This window comes from Physeter macrocephalus, chromosome 7 (assembly GCF_002837175.3).
Source record: "Physeter macrocephalus isolate SW-GA chromosome 7, ASM283717v5, whole genome shotgun sequence".
NCBI lineage: Eukaryota > Metazoa > Chordata > Mammalia > Artiodactyla > Physeteridae > Physeter > Physeter macrocephalus.
Genome location: NC_041220.1, coordinates 80022915 through 80029511, shown reverse-complemented (window position 1 = coordinate 80029511; position 6597 = coordinate 80022915).

The window sequence follows — 6597 nt, the reverse complement described above, 5'->3', positions numbered from 1 at the left end:
GAAACAAAGAGGGAAGAAAAGGTCTCTTGCCTCTTCGGCAGCTCCAGACTTTTTCCCGGACTCCCTCCCGGCTAGCCGTGGCGCACTAACCCCTTCAGGCTGTGTTCACGCCGCCAACCCCAGTCCTCTCTCTGGGATCCGACCTCCGAAGCCGGAGCCTCAGCTCCCAGCCCCCGCCCATCCCAGCGGGTGAGCACACAAGCCTCTCGGGCTGGTGAGTGCCGGTCGGCACCGATCCTCTGTGCGGGAATCTCTCCGCTTTGCCCTCCGCACCCCTGTGGCTGCGCTCTCCTCCGTGGCTCCGAAGCTTCCCCCTCCGCCACCGCAGTCTCCGCCCGCGAAGAGGCTTCCAGTGAGTGGGAACCTTTCCTCCTTCACAGCTCCCTCCCACTGGTGCAGGTCCCGTCCCTATTCTTTTGTCTATGTTTTTCCTTTTTTCTTTTGCCCTACCCAGGTACATGGGGAGTTTCTTGCCTTTTGGGAGGTCTGAGGTCTTCTGCCAGCGTTCGGTAGGTGTTCTGTAGGAGTTGTTCCACATGTAGATGTATTTCTGATGTATTTGTGGGGAGGAAGGTGATCTCCACGTCTTACTCTTCCGCCATCTTGAAGGTGTCCCCCATTAAGCACTCTTGATTTGTTTTGACATAGTGGAACTTTGTTTTGATAAATTGCTTAAAAATAAAACATTGTCCGTTTGCCAAAATAGGATGGGGAGTAGAGGTGATTTCCTGTTTCTCTGTAACAAATTTCAAGTAGAAAAATGTTTTGAACCCATAAGCAGAAAGGGAATTTTCCAGGTACTTAGTTCACATCTTTTTCCAATCAATATTTGGCTGTTTTTGCACTGTAATTAATATCATTCACCAAAGGGGATCTTGAGATGAGTTCAAAGAATTTAATTCTTTTAAAAATCTATTAAGTGATTTACCTTTGATTCTATTTTATGAGCATCCAGAGCAAAAAGCTTCCTTCTGTGCAATTTTTCTCACAACTACCAAATAATTAAGTTCTTTAGATGTGCTTTGTTGCATGGGTAGAGACAAGAAAAGCATTTGTTGTGTAGGAGTACTTGCAGTTGAGCAGTGCTTTTTAAGTATATCCTCCAAGCATTGTTGGGACACAAGAGATTCATGCTGCAGAACCCCCTGCTAGAAGTGTTTATGAAAAGGTATTGGACAATCTCTTCCTTCTAAGAAAATGGATCTACCTTTACCTCCATAGAGAGATTCCATAATTAAGATGTAACAGGGAAGAGGGTTAAGGGCATGGACTTTGAACCCAGACCACCTGGGTTCAAATCTCAACTCTGCCACTTAAACCTGTGTGTCCTTGAGCAACTCCTTGACCTCTCTTTGCCTTAATTTCTTCACCTATAAGTTGGGATCCTGATAAAAGTACTTACCTTCTGATATTGTGCTTAAAATAGAGACAGGCACATAATTAGTACTACATTAAACCCCTCCTCAACTCCTACCCTAACATTGGGCTATTTTGGCAGCAGTTATATTAGTTACGACTGCCCTAAAGCAACTGAAAAAATAGAGCAGATATATATCTTTTAGTGTGAGTTGAGAAAGGCTCTCCCCAAATGCACACAGCGAGAAGCTAGAGTTAAAAATGGTAGATAATCACTTTCAGAACCCTAGCCCATATGTTTCCCTAGAGCAAACCACTTCCTTTCCAAACATGAATTTCAAGAGAAAAATAAACATTTATAGATAGCTGGAAGGAATTAAGGCTCCATATAAGGATATAAACTGATGCCTGTCTTTACCAGATGCCATATACCTGAAAGGACTATCTCTGAAACAAGTTTTTTAACTACACAAAGCAAACTGTCAGTTTGCAGGGGGAAATGAAGATTTTAAAGTCACTATTCTGTATTAATCATGAGAGAGAGAGGAGAAAGTCAGGCTGTGGTTTATACTAAAAGGGAATTAAAATTGAAAGCTGACTGCACTACCCTGCGCAAAGGAGACCCTGTCTTATTCCCAGTTCTGTCACTGACAAGCTCTGTGATGTAACCTTGGGTGAAACCCTTAACCTCTGGGAGCTTCAATTTCCTCAGCTGTAAAATGAGGGCATTGACCAAATGATCTATAAGATTTCTTACAGCTCAGACATCCTATGATTTTATGAAATAAAGTAGATGTTAGATGTACATAGCAGGCAACAGGAACCAACTCTGAAACTGAAGCAGGAAAGAATCTTTTTGCAAGGATGTTACTGGTAGCTCACAGAATCAAAGGGAAGACTGGAGAATCAGGCTAAAGACCAAGGCAGTTTGGTGGGGGTAGGGAGATATTGGGGTGTCTAAAAGCAAGAATGACTCAGCAGCTGGAATGAAGAAGCTCATATCTTTTTTTCCGCCCTCATGTCGCTATAAATCAAAGTCCTAAGGAAGTGGGTCAGATTGGTCTAGCTCCGGTCATATGTCACCCCTTGGCTGATGGGAAAGAAACCATGATTTGCAGTCTTGCCAAGACATCATTCAATGGATGAGAGAGAATTCCGAAGAGGAAAGTCGTATAAGGCCACGAAAGAAAGGTAATGACGACCATGCAGGTCTTCACTACAAATGTTGTGCCCGCCTTAGTAATATCACACACTGATATCACTTTTCTATGTGGAAATTGTTGGGTTATTTTCACAGTCCATCTGAAAATAGACATGTCTTTGGAGGGAGATAATGGCCCCATGCTGTTGACACCCATCGTGAAATGTTGGGCAATGACACATGCTTGGCAAACAGCCTTAGCATGCCCCCAAGAGATTGTTCTGGGGGGAACATAAACAAGCCTGTGTTTTGTCTTCAATCAGTTTCTCTCTGCACATCTCCTTGGAATTGAGGAGGAACATTCCCAGAGCCACCCAATAGTCATTTCCTCTTCTTCCATGTTTACAGAGCCCTGTTTTCATTCTGATGGTCAATTCCTCTCCCCTGTTTAAAAACCAAGCAAATCTGAGTTCTTCTAAACTAGTCATAATGGTCCCAACCCCCTGTCCTGTCATTGGTGGGTTTAAGGGTGGGTCTGTGATCCAATTCTAGATGCTCTGAGATGAGGAGAAATCTTTCCAGGAGGGGTCTTCTTATAAAGTTTCTTTACTCTTAAAAAGGATACTGTGGTATAAGAATGTGCTGATGGCTGGTGCTGTGGCACCACCATTTATACAATCTCTTCTTGAAATCATAAGAGGGGAAGCCTGAAGGCAAAAGCCAACAAGTTGAAGATGGCAGAGAGGAAAAGGAGGAAAGAACCTGCGTGCTCGATGATGTGAGTTCTTGAATTCACCAGCTTGGGAAGCACCCTCTTCAGAATTTCCATTAGGTAAGACAATAATTTAATTTATAATTTCTGTCATTTTGATTTGGGCCTGCTATTATTTGCAGATGAAAGTAACTCAATTATAACCCTCAAAATGATATTCTTTCAATAAGCAATAAATTTATCTCCATATTTTTCTCTGGAAACAGCCTTAACTCTCAGGTGAAAAAATAACTCATCCAAAGAATTTTGTGAGTATTATTTTTTGCCAAAATGTCCTGTTTTGCTCCATGCCCTTTCATGCACACTTCATCTTGTCCTTCAAATTATAGAAGCTTCTAGACTACCCTATGCTTACTAAAGTACATGATTCCCAGTTCATAGAGGATTTTTAAATACATCTTTTGTTGTCATATCTCTCAGTTAATCAATAACATACCTTATTTGGATTTTAAAAATGTAAGAACTTCCTTCCACTCATTATCCTAAGACTGCCACCCATCAGAATAGCACCAGTAGTTGGTTAAGAAAGATACAGACAGGGCTTCCCTGGTGGCGTAGTGGTTGAGAGTCCGCCTGCCGATGCAGGGGAAGCGGGTTCGTGCCCCGGTCCGGGAAGATCCCACATGCCGCAGAGCGGCTGGGCCAGTGAGCCATGGCCGCTGGGCCTGCGCGTCCGGAGCCTGTCCTCCGCAACGGGAGAGGCCACAACAGTGAGAGGCCCGCGTACCGCCAAAAAAAAAAAAAAAAAAAAAGAAAGAAAGATACAGACAGAAAAGAGAAGTAAAATAAAAAATAGACAGAGAAGGAAGTAAACAAAATCAGATCATGAGAATCAACTGTCAGAAAATTGACTCCAAGTCTTTCTTCTACCATGTTTTACATGAAGGGAAAGAAATATAGTTGGGAGAGAGACAGAGCTATCTTCTGACAGAGGGAGAAAGGAAGATGCAATTTATACGATATTTATCCTTTGTAAAATTTGGTTTTATTAAATTTCGTGTAGGTACAAAAGTATATTTTAAAATATATGTAAGCTACATAGAATCATGACACAATGACTCCCATATACCCACCACCAAGTTTATAACAGAACATGACAGTTGTGTTAGAAGTCCCTGGCATGTAGCTGCCCAGCCCCATCCCCATCCCCATCGCCTTAGAGGTAACCACTGTGCTGAATTTACAGCCAACATCTGTCAAACTCCACTGAGCATTGCGAGGGAGAAGCGGGTAGGGAGAAGTGAGTACCTGTCCCTGGAGACTCAGAAGCTGGCGAAGATGTGGTTCCAAGTCTCCTCACAGTCTGGTGGGGAAACAGATATGAGTACAATGGTTGTGGTGTGAGGCAGGATGGAGGAGTACTTTGCAAGAGGACTAAAAGCTGGGAAAGCACAGAAGAGAGACATTATTCCAGCTGCGGTCAGCAGGGGCTACTCCATGGACGAGGTAGCCTTTCTGCCTTTGAAGGGTGGAGAGGATTTCTACAGATGGAAGGAAAGAGCAGATGTGACCGTCAGAAAGGAGACAGAAGGAGCAAGGTGGTCTGAAGAATGACTGCTCCATCCAGGGTGACTAAGGATGCAGGGGGCATCTTCTAGAAACCCAAGCTAGCAGCTATAAATTCAGGTGATGCTGTTATCCCCACATAGAGATCGCCCTCCGCGCCCCTTCTCTCCGCCTTCTCCTGCCCCACCCTCACTCCCACACCTGCATCGAATCATTGCCAAGTGCCACCAATTCTCCCCTCACATCCTCTCTCTCTCTCTGTCCCTCTTTCTACCACTCTAATTCCACCGTGTCTGCTCAGTGACTGAGCAACGCTGGCAGCCTCCCCGCCTGGTGCCGGGTTCCCTACCCCTCCAGTCCACACCTGAACTCCTCTGCATGGAGTGCTGGGGTCCCGGCTACTGAGCAGGACACAGAGGTCAAGGAGGCGAGTGCGGCTCACAGCTGGGAAGGGGAGCCTGCGGTGAGAGCCACAGACACACGACGACAAAGCTATAAGTCATAGGGAAGGGGCACGAGGTGGGTCAATGTCAGCCGTGGAACCAGTTCAAAACTGGGATGGGCTAAAAGTCAGGCTCAGCTGTGGAGACTGGAAGCCAGGCATCACACCAGGCACCCAGGAACACAGGGTCGTTTTTATTGGAGCCGGGCGGGCGGGGAGGCGAGCAGAGCTGCGGGGCTGAGGGAGACATGCAGGACCAGCAATGCCGAGGCAGTTCCATCAGAGGCCTCCTCCGAAGGCAGGTTCACCCAGCCTCCTTGCACTCCCAGAAGAGAGGCCGCTGGTGTTCTCGGAGGGAGCCCTTTTCTCAGGCACCCCCTCCAAGGATCCTGCACCCTTTGTCCCATCTCCACCCCGCAGTGCGAGTCCTGGGAGCAGCACTGGCTTTACAGACCTTGACTGGAGCCAATTATTAGTCCAGAGATGGCAGGCAAACTGGTGAGCTTCCCTTGGCCTCAGCTTCCTCAGGGGCAATGACACCTGTCTTGAGAGCAGTTGTGAGGAGGAAATGAGTATACACGGAATGTGCCTGATGCATAGGGAGGCTCAAGAAATAGTTCTCCATCCAACAAATATTTATTAAGCGCCTACTGTGAGCTGAGCATTCTACCAGCTGCCAGGGATAGTACGGTGAGCAAAACCAGTCTAGAGAAGGAGACAGACATTAATTAACAACCACAAAAATAATTGTAAATGACCAATATGAAAAGGGCTATGAGGGCTGAGAACATGTATACTTGGGAGATTTGACTTCTACTGAGAGAACAGGAAAAGCCATCTTCCAGACCCTGCTCAAAAGTGGCCTTCCCGAGAAGCCCACCAGATTACCCCCACTGGCAATGGTTCTTTTGGCCTGTGAACTCTCAGCATGAAGCATGGAGCCTGCTAATGACACTTATCTTACCATTGCATCTAGTATTATAAGTAGCGGCATTCATATCCTATCTCCTCCACCACATTGTAAGCTTGCTGTGGGCGGACAGCCCATAACACTACATCTTTCAGTGCTTCACAGTTTCTGTTAAAGTCTAGTATTTTAATAAATAAGTGAAATTAGCTTCTAAAAGCTTCCACAATGTAACAGAACTTGAAGCTTATTTCAGGCCTTTTGTAAGCCAAGTTGCCATTGATTTCCAAGTCATTTGTCAGATCATAACAGGTGATATGCAAGGAAACAATAATTTGACTTCTCAGAAACTGTATAAGGTCCATACCTCAGAGAGTGTAACATCCCTCAATTCCTGCTGAAGTATCCCAGACCTAAGCCTGACTCACCTATTTTTTTTTTTTTTTTTTTTTTTTTTTTTTTTTTTTTTTGCG